This window comes from Enhydra lutris, unplaced genomic scaffold, assembly GCF_002288905.1.
Source record: "Enhydra lutris kenyoni isolate GAN:26980312 unplaced genomic scaffold, ASM228890v2 scaffoldscaffold14, whole genome shotgun sequence".
NCBI classification, from domain to species: domain Eukaryota; kingdom Metazoa; phylum Chordata; class Mammalia; order Carnivora; family Mustelidae; genus Enhydra; species Enhydra lutris.
Genome location: NW_019154098.1, coordinates 11,540,699 through 11,561,079, shown reverse-complemented (window position 1 = coordinate 11,561,079; position 20,381 = coordinate 11,540,699). Strand labels below are relative to the sequence as shown.

The window sequence follows — 20,381 nt, the reverse complement described above, 5'->3', positions numbered from 1 at the left end:
GGCTCAGTTTGTTGAGTGTCCAAGTCTTGGTTTTGGCTCAGGTTGTGACCTCAGGGTCGTGCTCTGCGCTCTGCACAGGGTCTGCTTTAGATTCTCTTTCCCTCTCCCTCCCGGTCACTCTTTCTCTCTCAAATGAACAAATAAAATCTTTTAAAAAAATCTATCTTGAAATGCAAAAGAATCCATGGGTTCTAATATGTTTCTTTCTATGCAACTCAATTTAATTTCCTTTAATTCTGTATAAGCCTCAGGTCTGAGGAACAGCATTTTTAACCCCCACCCCAGCCCCGATATGATTTCTTGATGCAAATGGTGCAGGCATGGATCAGATGGATTTATGTTTCAGGTCTGGTTTCACAACCTATAAGCTTGCTATCTTACCAGTTTTTTACTTTTATAGTCCATCAGAGGCATTAATAAATCTCACTCTGAGCTTTGTTTTCCAATCTGTAAAATGAGCCTAATACTATCTTACATGATTGGAGTGCTGATGAGCTGATATAACGTATCCAAAGTTTCTCAAAAGAGTGAGTGTTCCATAAATAACAACCACTCTCGCCTCTTTGAAACACTCTCTGCTTGGCTTCCAGGATACCATGCTCTCTTGACCGTCCTCCTATCTCATGGTTGCTCCTTTCCAGTGTCTTTGCTGGATCTTCATCTCCCTGACTTCCTCATGTTGGAGAGCCTTGGGCCTTTCTTCTTCTCTATATATGCTCACTCTTGGATCTCACCTAGTCTGTGGTTTTGAATAGCTTCTATCAGCTAAGAACTCCCAAACTGGCAGCCCAGCCTAGATCCCACCCCTGAAATACAGACTTCTATATCAACTGCTACTCAATATCTCCACTGGGATCCCCAATAACTCTCATCTTGACATGCTAAAAAGCAAAGTCTTAACGTTCTGCCCCTAACCCTCTTTTTCCTCCGCAGATCTTGTATCTCAGTCCCCGCTAATGGCAAATACATTCTCGTAGCTGTTCGGACTTAACCCCATCAAAGTCATACTGATTTTTCTTTCTCATATGCCAAGATGCAGCCCACTGGCAAATCCTATTGCCTTTACCTTTAAAATACAGCCAAAAATTTGACAATTTCTCACTATCCCCATGGTGAACAACCCGATCTAACGTCATCTCTTGCCTTGACCAGTGCAAAAGCTTCCTACAAGTCTCTCTATTCCAGCTCTTGCTCCCCTACAATCTACTATCAAGACAGCATCCAGTGTGACTCTGTTAAATTGTGCATCAGATCTGTGACTCCTCTAGAAGATGTCAACACTTATAACAGAAACCCAGGTGCCCCATCCTCGCAGGCTGTGGGAGGCAGTACCGCATATCTCTACACCCTTAAGGGAGGCAGGCATGGAACATGAAACACACTGACCAAGGAAACATGAGCAGAGCTGAGGTGCACCACTTCCATGGGGAGGCATTTCAGATGCCTGGACTCCCCACTTCTCTCCTCCTTTGTGGTGGAGGACAGGGAAGCACAGATTTGTATGCAGGCCCGCAGGAGATGCACAATATTTACTGAATGAATAAATCAATGGTAAGTATCTAAGACAATCGTGTCTAGCAAAATAGTATCTCTAAAGGCTTTCTTTGATACTTCTTTATGAAGCTTTCCTTTCTTGCCTATAATACTCTGTCTCTGTTTTGCAATACTTTCCACCACATCACATCATATTTGTGTAAATACAGATTTTTCCTTGGCACCGGACCACGAGAGGCAGGGATTACCTCCAGCTCATCTCTGCGTCCCCACCCAACAAATACCATGGTGTTTGTGTTCCGTGAGCCATGCTTAAGGAGTGAGGGCTCAGTAAATATCTCTTGACTTGGACTTATTGATTTCCTTTTCAGGAATTTCAGAACCATTTCCTTCTTACTCCTAGACTGCTGAATAACTGAGAGGAAAATCTAGAGTACTGCATTCTCGGGGCATCTGGGTGGCTCAGTCAGTCAGAGTCCTGGGATCAAGCCCTGCATCGGGCTCCCTGCTTGGCGGGAGGTCTGCTTTCCCTTCTCCCACTCCCCCTGCTTATGTTCCCTCTCTTGCTGTCTCTCTCTCTCTCTCTCTTTCAAATAAATAAATAAAATCTTAAAAAAAAAAAAAAAAGCACTGCATTCTCGAATACACTCTCCATGACTGCCCGGCAGCCATGGGCCCTGACAGAACACACCGTGAGTCCTCACGGGGAAGCGGCCCAAGAAGGAAGTCCGTGCACGGAAGGAAACGGGTGTCAGGGTGCTTCAGTGAAATGGAGTGAGCCCCAGCAGCCTTCCTATCATCGCCGCATCAAAAATTCATGATGCCTAGAGTGGATGTCAGCATTTCAGGCTGAGATATTAAAAAAGATAAAATGCAGCTCTGGTTACTGCCCAAGTAACTGAGGGAAGTGGCTCAGGAAAACACAAAAGAAAGGCCACATCAGCTCGACAGACAGGATGCACGTGTTTGATCTCCTCATAAACTGGAATTATCCCTGATACCTTCCGTCTAAGGCCAAACAGCCTCACTTCACCCGGGTGAATCCCACCAGACCTGACACTCTCCAGCAAAAAAGCAATTCAGTTGACCGTTTCACTATGTTCAAAGAAGTGTCTCTAGTAAAACATAAGGTTAGAAAGTTTTTGTTTGTTTGCTTGGAATTAGAAAATACTTCAGATGACATTTATCATACTCTTTAGATGAATGCACACTCATGTACACACCAACCAGTTTACGAAATAAAGTGTTACAGAATGCTTCCTCTCTCCCCCAACCCCAATCTCTTCCCTCCCTCCCTCAACAAAACCACTCTCCTGAGTTTGGAATGGCATACAGAGTTTAGAAAGAATTACAAGAAGCTCTTAGTCTATCCAAGATGATGGACTCATCCAAAAATAAGACAGACTTGGCTAAGACAGAGACAGGCCTTAGGAAGGGAGCACTGGCATTGGCTGAGAACCTTCTCTGACCCAATTTTTTTTTTTTTTTAAGATTTTATTTATTCATTCGACAGAGAGAGATCACAAGTAGGCAGAGAGGCAGGCAGACAGAGAGAGGAGGAAGCAGGCTCCCCACCAAGGAGAGAGCCTGATGTGGGGCTCGATCCCAGGACCCTGGGATCATGACTTGAGCTGAAGGCAGAGGCTTTAACCCTCTGAGCCACCCAGGCGCCCCCCAAGTGCTTTTTACAATATATTTAACCCTCACCAGAACCCTTCAAGGAAGAGAAGGTGGAACATCAAATGTGACGTCAGAGAGGTGGAAGGGGAGACTGGTAAGTAAGTATAGGTGAGGTCATGGGTCCTGCATGTTTTGCTAATTTCATAAATGAACAACCATACAGTCAGCACGTATATTTATGTGCATAAGCATGTGTGTATATGTTAATCGGACATATGTATATATGGGTGAAATTTCTTAGTGTAGATATATATGAAAAATCATAGCTTAGTGAGGTACATCTGGGGACAGTACCAATAATCCTGTTGAGGGCAGAAATAATGGGAAATAACTGTAAGGTACTTGAAACAGTACTTGGCATGTGGCACCTGCCTCCAAAAAAATCAGTCACTATTACTTTTAGGGCCGGGATTAGTTACAAATCAGGGAGATGTATTTAAAATCAAACAGCACAGGAACATATGTCTCATGTTTTAAGTTTTGTTTTTTTTTTAACATATATTACAAATCTAACAGTGACAATTCACTAGCAAAATTCTATAAACACATGCATCCCTTTGTATCAAATGAAGGGTTTACCAGGCAAGTTTTCAGCAGGTGCAGAGTCCCAGAGGGGAGGGAGACAGGGTTCTGGTGGAGCACAGCACAAGGGCAGCGGCAGAGGGCGGGGCCTATGACGCAGGGCGGGGCCTATGACGGAGTGCAGCGAGCGGATGAACAGAAGGTAAATTCAGGGTTTGGCGAAGAAGAGAGAGCTACAAGGCTTTGGTGGGGAACACTGTCACAGATACAGGTGTGACTGAATAGAAGGGCTGATGAAGCAGAAAATGGCCTGATCACCACCTTTCAGGGAACAGAATAAGCTCTGTTTTAGGATCCTCAGTCTACCTAAGTGCTAGCAGACTTTGGGAAGCTGGTAAAGTCGGTGCTGGGGAAAGTAGGCTGGATAAAAGAAAAGAACAAGGAAAGAGAGAAATCTGATCCAGCCATCAGAGAGTCATGCTTTTCGAATATCTGTAGGGAATTTCTGGCATTCATGGTATTGTTGCAGAATGTAAGACAATTCTAAGAGCTAGGTGACTCCTTTCAATTCTGAAAAAAGGACAAAATAATATAATTTCACCAGCCAAACCAGAAAGGGCCACTTAGGATTTCAACTGCTAGCATTTCTTTGGGGGCGATGACTAACAGATACTAATCACCTAATATGTTCCATGCAGCTTGAAAGGGCCTTTATATACATTTCAACATTTAAGCCCCACAGCAATACCAAAGCAGTGATTTACTATTTCAGTAATAATAGTGATAATAGCTAGTTTGTCGAGTACTCAGTATATGCCAGTCACTGCGCTAAGCACTTCACGTCCATTGCTTCATTCACTCTTATTAATCGGACTGGAAGATAAGTACTGTTATCATCCTCATTATTTAGATGCAAAAATGAGTCTGAGGTCACACAGCTCCTACCGGGATTTTACTCTTACGTTTTTTTAAGATCTCAGAGCTGGGGATTCTCTCCCACAACCTAAAGTGAGAAAGATCTAGAATCAAATCCCAGGTCTATCAATAAACCTGCATGGTGTTTTGGTCAAATACCTTACTACCTTCCTAAGCCTCATCTTTCCCCGCTGTAAAATGGACAAAACAATGGTACTTACCTCATGGAGGTATTATGGAGATTAAGTTACTGCATGCCAAGTGCACAGTGCAAGATAAGCTCAATACATGTTCATGATGAGGACAACAGGGATGACAGCCCCAGGCCGCCCAGTGGGGGCCACTGTGGTGGAGTCAGCCTGGCATCCTCCAGCTGGTGACAGAGGCTTCCAGCAACACTCCCAAGTCAGGGACAGCCCTCAGAGTATATGTTCCGAGGTTCTAGTAGTTAACAAGTTCCCTGAGAATACTTTAAAATTCAATACTCTTTTAAAAAAAAAATTGTATTCTTCTTCTTTTTTTAAAAGATTTTATTCATTTATCTGACGCACAGAGATCACAAGTAGGCAGAGAGGGGAGAAAGCAGGCTCCCCATGGAGTGGAGAGCCTGACGCGGGGCTCGATCCCAGGACCCTGGGATCATGACCTGAGCCGAAGGCAGAGGCCCCAACCTACTGAACCACCCAGGTGCCTCAATTCTTCTTTTTTTTTAATGTTATGTTAGTCACCATACATTGTCATTAGTTTTTGATGTAGTGTTTCAAGATTCATTGTTTCGTGTACAACATCCAGTGCTCCACGCAATACATGTCCTCCTTAATACCCACCACCAGGCCCACCCATCCTTCCTCCCCCCCACCCCTCTAAAACCCTCAGTTTGTTTCTTAGAGTCCACAGTCTCTCATGGTTCATCTCCCCCTCCAGTACCCCCCCTTCATTTTTTCCTTCCTCCCCCTAATGTCCTCCATGTTATTCCTTATGTTCCACAAGTAAATGAAACCATATGATAATTGACTTTCTCTGCTTGACTTATTTCACTCAGCATAATCTCCTCTTTAATAATATTCTTCAAAAATGGGGTTCCTGGGTGGCTCAGTCAGTAAAGCGTGCACCTTTGGCTCAGGTCACACATGATCTCTGGGTCCTGGGATAGAGTCCCACATCAGGTTCCCTGCTCAGTGGGGAGTCTGCTTCTCTCTCTCTCCTTCTACCCTCCCCCCTGCTTGTGCTCCCTCTCATGCTCTCTCTCAAATGAATAAAAATCTTAAAACAAAATTCTTTAAAAATGTCTTGTATACTCCTCCAGTGAGACCCTACTTAGAATTTTCAGAACCACAGCAAATAGTAAATAGGCCCTTCTCTGACAGATGTTTGCCTAATTCTCACTCTGTGGGAGGCCTTATCAAACCAGGGAACTTTCACAAAACTTCCCAACTGGCCCGTGAACCCAACTGTTGACTCTGTGACCATAATTACGGCTGCTGCTTCTCAGGCACCGGCTCTGTGATGGGGATATTCACACTTTAGGATATTCACACTGAATATCCTAAAACTCCTTCAGGGCAGTGTTTTACAGATAAGAAAAGTGAAGCTCGCTGGTGAATCCACATTGGAACCTACCCTCACAGGATTCCAAACCCATCCTTTTCCATGGACAGACTCAGCCAAGACTAGCAAGGATGCCACGACTCATGCCACCAATACCTATTTCGGGTTTACTAAATGATTAACACTAAGAAATGAAGGGGAATAAGACAGACCTCGTTTCTCAACAATGATAATGACATAATAACAATAGTAATACTTGTTAACAATTAATTGTTAGAATAATTAATTATAGTTACACTTTTGATTGCTTAAAGGGCCATAAACTGTGCTTTTGTCCTACATTACTTCATCTGATGTTCACGGTGACGTGCTATTCTTACCCCCATTTTCCTGGTGTAGGGAGTGAAGCAGACTGCCCAAGGTCACCCAGCTAAGTGGTGACACAGGCACTGCCCGTAGAGCCTGTGTTCTTACCATTATGCTCGGGGAAGTGCTGGAACCCCTAGAATAGAACCCCGGCTATTTTTGAGTCAGATATCAAGTGATTGAGGGACCTGAAAATCTAGGTCTTAGCTCCAGCCGCTACCATGTGACCTGGTCAGGTGACTAAGGCTCTCTGGGGCCTAATTTCATCTATAATACAGGTCTAATAATACCTACACCCAGCCTACTCCTTGAGGCTGAATGCTAAGAGGTAAAGATGTCATAATTAATGTGAAAGCTCTTTTGGGAAAATAGCAGCAGCAGAGAACATTATGAAACCATGAAGGATTATTTCTATTTAATGAGGAAAAGCCTTGAAAGCATTCATAATAACTCCATCTTCAAGAGCTCCCGTCTTGACCAAGCACCGCCTAATGTTTACTGAGGCGTCATCTGATGGAGGGACATGGCCTAAGTGGCACAGAGACCTGGGTTTGAAACTCCCTCTGGTCCGGACTGGCCATCTGTGACCTTGGAAAAGGTACTTTTCTGGGTCTTGGCTTCCTTCCTCCCTCCCTCCTTCTTCTTTTCTTTTCTTTCCATTCTTCCTTTCTTTCCATTCTTTCTTCCTTTCCTTCCCTTCCCTCCCTTCCTTTCTTTCTTTCAAGATTTTATTTACCTGTCAGAAACAGAGAGCAAGCAAGCACAAACAGGGGGAGCGGCGGGCCGAGGGAGAAGCAGGCTCCCAAGGTGCCCGATGCGGGACTGGATCCCAGGACTCTGGGATCATGACCTGAGCTGAAGGCAGATGCTTAACTAAGTCACCCAGGTGTCCCTGGGTCTCAGTTTTCATATGTAAAATGTGACAGATGTATAATCTATAAAGTACATGGCAAGCCTCTAAAAATATCTTCATTACTTTCATTCACCCTGAGACCAAGAGCTGAAGTTCTGATGTTAATGGACATTCAGGTATAATCTAAATATCATGGTATTTCTTGGAGGGTTCCAGGATACAGAAGACAACTGTCGATCAAATCCTAGGTCTTCCATTTACCAGCTGTGGATCTCAGACCATCTGGATCCTCATCTTACACTCCACTTTCTCAACCGCAGTGATGCTCCTTAATAGGGTCACTGCGCGAAAAGGATGGGAAAAGCCTACAGTGTGCCTCCTCCAGTGTCTGGCCTAAGGTGGGTATTCATGATATGGGAGGAACTGTCGCTCACCCCAAAGTGAGTCTCACTTCTGTAACTTCCCATACAATGTCGTTTGCCACACAGAACTTTTTACATTTCATGTCGTCAAACATACCAGTCTTTACCCAAAAGACTTTTGGGATTCCTACCCAGCTTATGTTCCCAAATCTTCTAGGATTCAGTATTTTAAAAACAATAACAACAACAACACTGAAAGTTTTAATTCAACCTAATATATCTTTTATCTAGCATGAGGAAGGATTTTAACCTTAAAGGAAGTTCCTCCTGGCAGCCCAGCTTCTCTCCCTGTGTCTCTTTTTAAGTCACCTCTGGGTCCAGAGTCCAGCGCAACTGTGTTTATCATCTCAGGCTCCAGCGCTCAGAGAACTCTTCTGGAGCACAGCCTGGGCACAAGCATCCCTGCGCTGCAGCCTCACAATCCCCCCAGGTTCTCTGGGCCACCTTGCTCCGTCACAATCCCAAGCCTCAACCTGCCTCATCCAAGATCAAAGGTAAGTGTAACTTCTCAGCCAAGCTTGCCATTAACTTGGTCCTCAGCCTCTTGCAATGTCCAAGTTCCCAACAGTGCTCAAATGCTCAACGCATGTAGTAAAGTCTCCTGGAGTAAGTCCTTTTTCCTTCCTTCGGAATATACAGAGTATTGGCCATGGGCCAGGCATATAAAATACAATGAGCTCTAACTGTGATAATAAAGCCATGTAATATGTGTCATAAATTATAGTGCTGGCATAGAGGGCGAAGTGATAAATTCTCTTATACGAGCCTATACATACTGTGAAGCACTAAGCACCCTTCAAATTTTTAATTCCATTTGTTTTTAAAATTACAAAAATAATTCATACACTAAGACGGAGATATATAAAGATAAAAACGATCATTTCCTTTCCCATTCTCCAGTACCCTCCTTGAAATAAGCAAAGTTAATAATGTGATGTATTAATAATTTCAGCAAAGCTTTCTCTATACTTAAAAAAAACATACATATATAATGGGTCTCCTCCCCTTTTCTTACTTTAAAAAAACCAAGTATGATTTTTTTTTCTTTAAAAGATTTATTTGAAAGAGACAGAGTGCATGAGCAGGTGGTGGGCAGTGGGAGGGGAGGGGGAGAAGGAGAAGCAGGCTCCTCAAATGCAAGGCTCAATCCCAGGACCCTAGAGATCATGACTGAGCCGAAGGCAGATGCTTAACTGACTGAGCCACCCAGGTGCCCCCTAATTCATTATTTTAACTGTCATTATATTCCACAGTAAACTCCACCATGACTTGGAGAACTAGCTCCCTGTGAGACTCCCACACTGTCTGCTACCAAAGACAACACTGCAATAAATATTTCTATCCATAAGTGCTTACATGCTGTCACTTTATCTCTGAAAAGATATATTCAAAAAAGTAGAATTGTTAGGGGGTAGGGTGCGCACTTCAAATTTTAATTACTACTGCTATGTTCCCAAAGAGGCTGTTGGCAGGAATGCACAGACCCAACAGCAAGACAAACAGAAGAGTGTGTTTCCCTAATGCCAGACTAGCACATAGATGTTACTGTTCTTAATTCTTGCCACAAGGACGTGAAAAACTGGCCTATACAGTAAGTCCGAGTATTTGGCTTATTTTATTGTCCATTCACATTTCCTTTCCTGCCTGTTGGTTTCCATTGCCTGTCTTCTCCCTGTCAATCTGTAGGGAGACTTCCTGCAGAAGGGACAGCAATCTGTTGTACTATGTGCCGCAAACATTTTCTCCCATTTGTCTCCTCACTTGGTTTACAGTGTCCTTTACCACACAGAACTTTTTACATTTCATGTCGTCAAACATACTAGTCTTTACCCAAAAGATTTTGGGATTCCTACCTAGCTTATGTTCCCAAATCTTCTAGGATTTAATATTAAAAAAAAAAAACAAAACACTGAAAGCTTTAATTCAACCTAATATATCTCTTTTACATAGCACGAGGAAGGATTTTAACGTTAACAAAAGTTCCTGAGCCTTCTATTTCGTTTAGTTTTGTTCTCTTTTGAGTACTTACTTTACCCATCAGCGATGCATTTTATTTTCTGTCCTCTGCATGAAAATATATTGCTTATTTAACACAGTGTCTTGTAGGCACCATGTAGTATCTGATAAATAAATGAACACATGGACAAAATCTGGACATAGCCAGTGAGGTTTCCTAAGAGAGGACACCTGAGCAACACCCTGAAGAATGAAGAGTTGGGGTGCCTGAGTGGCTCAGTCAGTTAAGTGTCTGCCTTCGGCTCAGGTCATAATCCCGGGGTCCTGGGTTCCAGCCCCACATTGGGGTCTCTGTTCAGTGGGGTTCTGCTTGTCCCTCTGCCTCTGCCCCTGGGTTATAAGCAAGTTATTTCACTTCCCTGGGCCCCTATTTCCTCTTCTTTTCCCACCACCACTGGGTACATACTTACTAAGATTAAAAGCAACATCCTTAAAGGCAGAAAGGGTTTTTTTTAATTGCCTTTCTCCATGCCACTCAGGATGACTCATTCCTCTGATTTTTCAAGGTCATTGTGAATTTGGATTTGTTCTTTCAAAATTCTAGCCAAGCCTCTGCAAGAATCTGCTCCAGCCCCAAGGGTGTTATCTGGAAACTCAGTGCAAACTCCCATTTCCGCAACAACTGACAAATCCATTACCTAGCAGAGCCCCAAGACAGGATGCGTGCAGCGTTCCACAAGGCTATTACTCAGCATTTAAGCGTTCCACAAGGCTATTACTCAGCATTTAAACGGCTCTTGAGCATCACTCCCTTTCAGCAGGGGCAGCAATGCCCTCTCACGAAGGCCTCCTACCTGACAGATAAAATCCCATCACACGGCTTTGCTCATGGCTCTCCGGGTAATGTTCATGCTTTGAGATCTGCCCCCGAAGAAAAGCTAGGAAGAAGACAACCATTCCTCTCCTATTTGTGCCTTCTACAGCTGACTGCCCACCATCTGAAGGAGCTGAGCTTTTTGTAAATAGGTGTAATTTAAAAATATGGCCCTACATTTCACAATTAATTCACAAACTTTCATTAAGCACCTACCCTGTGATAGAAAGGTTATGTAGGTCTTTAAGTTTGCAGCCTCACTCCTTCTGAGCTTCAGCTTCTTGGGTTAAAAATTATATGTTAAATTATTCGAGATCAACTGAAAGTTCACTGGGTCCTTGAGGGAGGCTAGGATAGGACCTGACCACCTGACCGCACAGGTGTCTCTAGACTGGTGCTCTCCAGACTATTTGTGATCAACTACACCTGTTGGTAAAATATTTCAAAGCATACATTTCCAATATTTATTTTTAAAAACATTTATTTTTTATTACGGTATATGTTATATGCATATTCTACATACTAAGGTACTATTTGAATTAATCAATGCTTCTGACCTCAACTTTAGGGCTTCCAAAAACTCCTAAAACTAACTGAAAAATTCTGCCTTGCAAGTTTTTAATAATTCAGAGAGGGTCTGTTGTTCTCCAACTGTAAAGAGATCGATGACCCCAGAATAGTAAGGATCAGGGAGGAAAGTCAGCTGAATCTAAAGACAAGGCTTCTTGCCCTCAAGAGGTGCAGCGTGGAGAGTCCGAGGGAAGGCAAAAGCACACAGTAGAAAAGAGACCGAAATGGGCAAGTAGGCCTCTCTGGTTGGTGTCTGGAGAAAGGCATTTTTTTTTTGTTTTGTGTGGTTTAAGACTCATTTATTTATTTGAGAGAGAGGCAGTGTGAGCAGGGGGAGGAGCAGAGGGAGAAGGATGAGCAGACTCCGCACTGAGAGTGGAGCGATGTGAGGCTCTGTCTCATGACCCTGAGATCACGACCTGAGCCGAAATCAGAGTCGGATGCTCAACCAATGGAGCCACCCAAGTGCCCCTGAAAAAGGCACTCTTTGCTGGACCCCACGGGCTCCCCTTAGGGTATACACAGTGCCTTGCAGACTGCAAAAGAATCTTTGTCTCATTTCATAACCACTAACTACTTCATCAATAGGTAAGGTAGGGATCATCTTCTCTTTCTCACAGAGAAGAAAACGGAGGTCTGGAGAAATGAAAGGACTTGCTAAGGAACACTCAGCTTCTCGCAGCCAGAGCGGAGATCACAGCCCCGTGCTGTGGCCTGGGAGCCGGTGCTCCTTCAGAAGGCCTCCCCTGCTCCTCCCTGTGCAGGCAGCAAACAACACCCCCAAACACTGCAGCAATACAGGCGTCTCTGCCCCAGGGCTCCTGGAAAAGGCATCGCCCCAAGTGTGGGCAGGCAAGAGAACAAGGGCGGCAGAGCGCACGAATGTGCCCAGGGCCCCCTAGGAACACCATGTATGATTCAGAATCCACACAATGAAAAGGAGTTTAAGAACGAAATGCGGCTGATAAGCATTTTCTTCTTTCACTTGAATTTTCTAATGCAACCATCTTAATATAAACTATACTTTTACAATGAGAAAAACAAACAGAAAATGCCATTAAGAAAAAACAACAACAAAAACCCAGCCCCAAGTGTTGCAGAGGGCAAGGCCCCTGCAACCCTCCATCAAGAAAAAGGAGAAGTTCGATCCGTTTTCGGAGACACGAAGATCCGAGAACACCCTGTTGCCGTGCGTGCAGGTGACAAACTGGCCACGCAAGTCATCCTCCATCAACCCCCAATCACTCTGTCTTAAGGCGCTGATTATTCATGAAAAACACTTCAGAATCAATAACAACTTGCTTGATTTCCATACCTAAGCAGGGCGTCAGAAAAATCAATAAGTAGTTATCTTCCTGGCTAAATAGTTGGCTGGAAAGTACTTCCAGTCCTAGAGACAGACACTTTAAAATTCACGTCCACATCCAAACCACAAATGGAATCCAACACATGCACGACCGCTTCGTTATCCCAGAGCATGGCTGCCTTAAGATGGGGCCTTCTTTGAAAAGAGCTGTGGTGGGTCTGCCTCACAGGGGAGACTCCACGTGGTCAGGGGAGCATGTGTGAGAGAGGCAGAATTTAAGCAAACTGAGGGAGAATACCACACACGAAATAAAATGGGAGACCCTGGCATTCCTCCAGACTCTTCGCTATAGTTTAACTGCAACGTCATTATACAGGGAAGCACAACCCCAGTCTGATGAGACGTAAACCATCCAAGAACGTGGTCAAAATGTGCCTTGGACTAAGGCAGAAAGACAGAGGCCGGCCGCAGAATCTTGGCGGTAACTGTCAGGGAGGGTCGGCTCAAGGCAGAAAGGTGGTCCATGAAGAAAACTAGATAGTCACTAAACTGAATCTTTATGGAAACAGTACAAAGGATTAGTTGGGAAGGACCAAAAACCACATGGTATCACACAGCTGTGCCTTTAATTTGTGAGACTCAGTGAATTTGGAAGAACAAGGCAAAGAGGGAGCAAAAACAATGTAAACAGCCTTGTGCCCTCCCATCCCGCTCAATGATGAGAGAGCAGTCTGGGAGCAGGAGGGATGGTACCATCTGCCCTTTCCTCACCTGTTCACAGGGGGAGCTTCCCCCTGAGCTAAGGGTAACTGCCTGAAAGACTGTGTATGTGGGGTGTGGTGTGTGTGTGTTTTAAATACCACGGTTCCGAAAAGAATGCCAATACTGTGTAAAAACACCAAATGAGTTATAATTTCAAGAGTACTTCATTAGCCATACAAGGATTTTCAAGGTTTATTTTGACTCCATGCGTTACTCCTCATATGCGGAGACTTCATTTTTTATCTTTTTAAAGATTTATTTATTCTAGAGAGACAGAGAGAGCGAGGATGTGTAAGTATGGAGGGAGGGGCAAAGGGAGAATGAGAATCTCAAGCAGACTCCCCACTGAGCTGAGAGCCGAGAGGTTTTTTTTTGGCTTTGTTTTTTTTAAGATTTTATTTATCTATTTGACAGAGAGAGAGAGATAGCAAAAGAAGGAACACCACCCAGGGGAAAGGGAGAAGCAGGTTCCCTGCTCAGCCCCAATGTGGGGCTTGATCCTGGGACCCTGGGATCCTGACCTGAGCCAAAGGCAGATGCTTCAACAACTGAACACCCAGGCGCCCTTGCCATTTTTTTTTTTTTTTTTTTTTTTTAAAGGAAGCTCCATGTCCAGTGTGGAGCCCAAGGTGGGTCTTAAATTTACAACTTGGAGGTCAAGACCTGACCTTAGATCAAGAGTTGGATGCTTAACCAAGCCACCCAGGTGCCCTTCCCATACGTGCAGACTTTAAAACATACTTCAAAGTATGACTATAAGGTAAATACACTTAGTTTACAATAAACCATTAAGTTCAAGAATGCATGCAAAGGATCACTGCTCATCCTATGGTTTAATCAGCCACACACCTCTCCTACACTTTGTAAACAGTTTTGACCGAATAAACAAAGTATCTGTTATCTATATTCAAGTATTTTTTTTTCTAAAAATTTTATTTATTTATTTGACAGAGAGAGATCACAAGTAGGCAGAGAGGCAGGCAGAGAGAGAGGGAGAAGCAGGCTCACTGCTGAGCAGAGAGCCCGATGTGGGGCTCGATCCCAGGACCCTGAGATCATGATCTGAGCCGAAGGCAGAGGCTTTAACCCACTGAGCCACCCAGGCGCCCCTATATTCAAGTATTTGTGACCCAAAACCTAAGCCAAAGACATACCTCTAAGTCACTTTAATATACTGTCATACATTATAAGTCTAATTATGACAAAATACCTCTCTGTGAGACAAGAGGGTTTTGTCAATCCCTTATATCTTAATAAATGAATTACTCATACATAATTTTTATAATTAAAGATTGGCAGTTGATAATTTGACACAGTGACTTGTACCAGACTAATGTTCCTATTTATAACAAATATGAATGATGGACAAAACATAAAAAACAACCACTCAAAGCCCCTAGAGAGCAAACAAAAGCAGGTAGAAACAGAGATCACCCTTCAAGGAAGTAAACCATACCAGAGAAGAAAAAACCATAACTGGCTTTTCTCCTAAGGGCAGACTTCGGTCCACGCTGGGCAAGGAGAACAGAGCTCAAGCAGAAAGTGGCATTTTATTCAGCTGAGACATCAGAGGTCAGAGTCTGGGACTATTTCAGCAGCTGGAAATTGAGGGGTAACATCCCAGAAAGGAAGAAGTCACAGAAAAGGAAACCCTCAATTCCAGTCCTTGGCTGACCTGAACAGCAGACTTCAAGAAGCCCAGCAGAAAGCAACATGTGAAGAGCTAAGCAGATTCCAGCAACCTCCCAACGCTGAGAAGAGTCTGGAATTCAAATCCCACAGAGTTAGCAGGGCTTGGTAAACATTCTGGGCTGAAAGCCGAGATGGACTGTGCTGTAGGAGTACGAATGGTGCTGCAGGACTAAGGGCTATATCCTAAGGACTATGAGCAAAACTAAAGTAAACCTACCCTAAGATCAAGGTGATGGTCATCACCAGAAATCTAACCACGTACTAGAATAAAACACCACACACTTCACAGGAAGACAAAAGAATCCAGAGTCTCTATGTCATACAATTCAAATGTCTACCATGCAGACGGAAATTACTAGACATGCAAAGAAACAGAAAAATGTAGTCAAAAACCAAAAGAGAAGAACCCAGTCAAAAGAAACAGAAGCAGAGACAACCTAGTTGTTGGACTTCAAAATAAATATTACAAATATGTTCAGGGATCTATAGGAAAAGATGCATAAAATGGGCGAAGAGATGAAGAACTTCAGGAAAGACAGAAGTTTTGAAAAAGGACCAAATGGAAATTCAAGAACTAAAAGAATACAGTATCTGAAATAAAAATTAACTGGATAAGACTAATGGCAGACTGGATTCTGAGGAAGAAATGAGCAAGAGACTTGGAAACAGGAAAGCAGAAATTATCCAAACGGAAACACAAGGAGTTTAAAGATTAAAAATAAAATTTCAATGGCCTGGGGGAGAATATCAAGCAGTCTGACATAAATGCAACTCGAATCCGAGAGAGAAAAAGAAGGAAGAATGTAAGAATAAATAATTTAAAGACATACCGGCTAAAATTTTTCCAGTGTTGACTGAATTTTTGCAACCAGCTATAATTATACTAAATACCACTGATGATTACTATATCCCAGCATCATATTAAATATTTTAAGTATGCTCTTCCCAACTTTCACAACAAGGCGGAGTGGGGGTAAGAAGCACCATACACACATCTATGTGGTGGTGTATCGAAGATGACAAACTAGGTTTGTTCTGATTCTCCCTCTATCTCCGAAAGCTTCAAGTTGAGCAAGATGAAGCACTCACCACTGACATGATAGTCAGGTGCCTACACTACCTGTGTGAGGCTTCACAACCGTCCCATGAGGTGGAAACTATTTTTCCACCTGCAGAAATGAAGAAACAACGACTCAAAGTATTCTCCGACAAAGTGCTCCCAGCCACCAGCCCCCCGGGCTACGCCAGTATTTGATCCCAAATCTGTGTGACCTATTCCACAATATCCACACGTCCACAGCTAAGGCTGTGGGGGAGGCACTGTGGTCTCTGTCAGAGAATACGTGGTTTGTGGGCTTCACTGTTCATTCATAAATTACGCCAGTTACAGAGCACCTGGTAACAGGAGTGAGGGTGGAGAAACACTGTGTGGTTAGTCCGTGCCCTCTCCGGTTTGTGTGTATGTATGTGTGTATGTTTATTTATAAGGCTTTATTTGCTTATTTCAGAGGGAGGGAGAGCACATACGAGCTGGGGGGAGGGGCAGAGGGAGAGGGACAAGCAGACTCCTCACTGAGCAGGGAGCCCGACACAGGGCTGGATCCCAGGATCCGGGGGACCAAGACCTGAGCCAAAGGCAGGTGCTTAACCAGCTGAGCGCCTGAGCCAGCCAGGTGCTCCATCAGGTTTGTATTCAAAGCAAGAAAGCTGCTCCTCTTTGTAACAGAGCCGTCTAGTACCTTCCTGCTATAGAACTGCGGCTTGTTTTACTTGTCTGTCTCCCTGCACGGGTGAGGCACCGCAAGGCACAGAGCCCACAAGTTCTGCCTTTCTCTGAGTCCTCTGTGCCCCATCCTGGGTCAGCAGTCACTCTCCTCTGACTGTCACTAATCTGACAATTCTGCCTCAGCAGCCGTAAGATCGCGGAGACCTATGTTTCAAACCTTGTAGCTACTTACTAGCTGTGTAAATAATTTAAACCAGTTTAAATTTGAACTTAATAGCTGTGTAAGTGATTTAAACCCTGAAAGTGGGGGTAATACTGTCTTGCACACGAGACCGCTGAGACAACTACGTGACGTGGTGAATGTATATACGGCACCTGACACAGAGTAGGCATCCCACAAGGGTCGGTAGTAATTTATCAACTCTAAAAATTTTTTAAGGATTTTATTTATTTGACAGAGAGAGAGAAAGCACAGCAGGGGTAGCATCAGGCAGAGGGTGAGGGAGAAGCAGACTCCCTGCTGAGCAGAGAGCCTGATGTGGGGCTTGCTTCCAGGACCCTGCAATCATAACCTGAGCTGAAGGCAGAGGCTTCACCTACCGAGCCACCCAGGTGCCCCATCAATTCATTATTTCTACAAAATATGGACTATTAAGGTAGAGGACATGTTTTAATATTTACCTTAAAACCGAGTATTTTTGCTCTTCATCTTGAGGCTTTAAGAGAAACCCAAGGTAATGGTTGTTGAGTGAGCACTCCCAATTTTATTAATGACTTAATTTTTTGGGACGCCTGGGTGGCTCAGTCAGTTATGTCTGCCTTCAGCTCTCAGGTCACGATCCCAGGACCCTGGGATCAAGCCCCACATCAGGTATCAGGCTCCTTGCTCAGCGGGGTGCCTGCTTCTCTCTCTGCCTGCTACTCCTTCCCTAGCCCCCACTCATGCTCTCTCTGACAATTAAAAAAAAAAACAACTTAAAAAAAAAAAGACTTTATTTCTCATGAAGAATGCTCCCATAAAATGAGTGCATACATCATAAAAAAATTAACGCATTTTAAAGTTGAGAGCCCTCATTCCAGGCCAACAAGATCTGTGCACCACCCCTCCACTCCCCGCCAACACCCAGATAGCCTCTGATTTTAAGTAACAGAGTATTTCAGCCAATGGCTTGAATATGAAAACTGGAACTTCTTAAACAGCCCAGAGTTCTAAGATTACTCTAGAAAGAGACTTCAATTTTCTAAATGCAGTTTTAAAAATTCCTCTTATTTTATCCCTTCACAATTTGAGGAGTAATATTCTCCTGGATAAGTATACTTCCTTTTAGAAAAAACTTCCTTCCTTGACCATTCTGAAGGAAATCATTATTTCAACTTGTTTTCACCTCCTAAGGAGTAATGATGGACCCACACGAATGCAAAATGTGTGCAGGCCCCAGTAATTTATTTAGACTTTGCTTAAATCACTACCACCACTAAAAGGTATTTACAATTTCAATCTAAAGCCTTCTACTTCTGAGGGCTTAAAATTATTTCTTCACTACAAGTTTACTTTAATTCAAAAAATTTTTCAAAAATCAGATCATAATCTACAAACTTAGAAAACAGCAAAAATATATAAAACTTCCTAAACACAGACCAGGTGCTTTTTGCATATACCTTTTGACATTTTATGCTTCCACATCTTTCTATTAAAATTCTAGGAACCTTTTTCTCCCCACTGAATACTACAGGACTAAAAATGCCATTACATGATACAATGGTAAGACAGCAAACTTACTTTATCAATTTTGGTCACAATTCACTTCCTACTATACTTTTAAATTTGACAAAATGTTAACTAAAAGAGCTAAAATGAACTTACTTGTATACAAATCCATTCATTTTCCTACCACTGATGAATTTAGCACCTTACCTTGAAAATCTTAGATTTCGTCACACACTTGGGGCGATTTCTTAAAATAGATAAATTAACAAAATGAAAATCTGGGGCGAACATCACACATTAATTTTGCTTTAGAAAACACAAATGTTCTTCTAAAAGTACTTGCTCCATAATTCTAAACCAAAAGAGGGAAGGCAAAGGGAAACTGCTTTTTTCTGTAATGTGAAAAGTTATAGACTGTTTATGACAATCGCGTGCTATTTTGGAAATAAGACTTCCGTATCATATGCTTGCAATCAAATTACAAACTACTGTCAGGTTTTTTTTTTTATTCACTAAAATTAAAGGATTTAAAGAGTCCCAACTTTCAGACTAACAATGTTATGTATTTCTAGGGGCACCATGTGTTACTAATAAGCTAAAATGTATTCCAAATAGATTTTGGCATGAATTTTAAGGAAGCCACTATTTAATAATAAAATCCACATTGGATTTGTGGAAAAAAAAATTATCATAGGAAAAGACCTAGTAGCAGGAATATTCTTGGTCTTTACTCCCAAGGAAAAGTTTATGTGGATGTAATAATAGAACTGTTCAAAAAGATTAACAAATGCAACTCAACTAAATCACTGACAGAACAATAAATGTGGTGCACCCATGCATACTAGGAAATACATGCCTCTTTCATTTTATAAAAAATATGGTATGTTTCACTTTGCTTTTTCAACAGCACTGACAAGCAGTGAGCTCCTCTTTCTCTAGAGACTCACACTGACTTCCACTGAGCCTGGGATTTGCATGCACACGCCCGTGTATGCAAGGGCAGAAATCTTATGAATTCCTTGTCTACAGCTTTGAGCCAGGGTCCTGTACAAAGCTCAAGGTGGCAAGTCATCAGGGCTGCAGGCAACTGAGGTATGACTGGGGCCGGCAGTCACTTCAGTCGTGGTTCACGGTCTCCTCTCAAAGAGGGTGGCTGGCTTCCTCCAGAAAAAGTGATGGAGGGCGGGGCACCTGGGTGGCTAGTGGGTTAAGCCTCTGCCTTCGGCTTAGGTCATGATCTCAGGGTCCTGGGATGGAGCCCCGCATCGGGTTCTCTGCTCGGCGGGAGCCTGCTTCCCTCTCTCTCTGTCTGCTTCTCCATCTACTTGAGATCGCTGTCAAATAAATAAATAAAATCCTTAAATAGGCAATGTCCTTATTTAATTAAAAAAAAAAGGGGGGTGGAGAGACCCAGGTGTAAGTGATCTCTTTTATGAACTGGTCTTGGAAATCTCATGGTATCACTTCTATCACATTCCGTTCATAAGAGGAACGTAGTAAGTCTGGCAACATTTCATGAGGAGAGAATTAGGTTCTGTCTTTGGAAAGAAAAAAGTGTCAAAGACTGCAACATATTTTAAAATCTCTAGTGTTCAAGAAACTACTGGCTATTTTAAACATACATTAGGGAACAGAGAAGTGGGGGAGGTGAGGAAGAAGGGACACACACTGAGGCAAACTTTCTAAATGACAATATACTTCACAGAGTAGCAACATCAACACTTCAAAACATAGAAACAACACAGGAAGGCTGAATAGCTTGGGAAATTTTCCACTGATCCAAGCAGTTCACAGAATTCAGTTTTGTTTCTGAATGTCCTCATATGTGACACAGGGGCATATGAGAAAGACAAATCCCTAAGCCATTTTCAAACTAAAGGGCTTCTGGGGAGATAACTTGTCTTTCTGATAAATTTTTTTACTATTATACTGTGTTCCAATTCATACTGACAAAGCTTATGTGTAATCCTAATAAATACATTGTAAA

General features: G+C 43.0%; 1 protein-coding gene across 3 annotated transcripts in view; it reads right to left on the bottom strand.

Moving 5' to 3' along the window:
- The window catches only part of LOC111146849 (ArfGAP with SH3 domain, ankyrin repeat and PH domain 1), a 353,910-nt gene that overhangs the window by 128,972 nt on the left and 204,557 nt on the right, over nt 1–20,381 (bottom strand). The window lies entirely within an intron of this gene.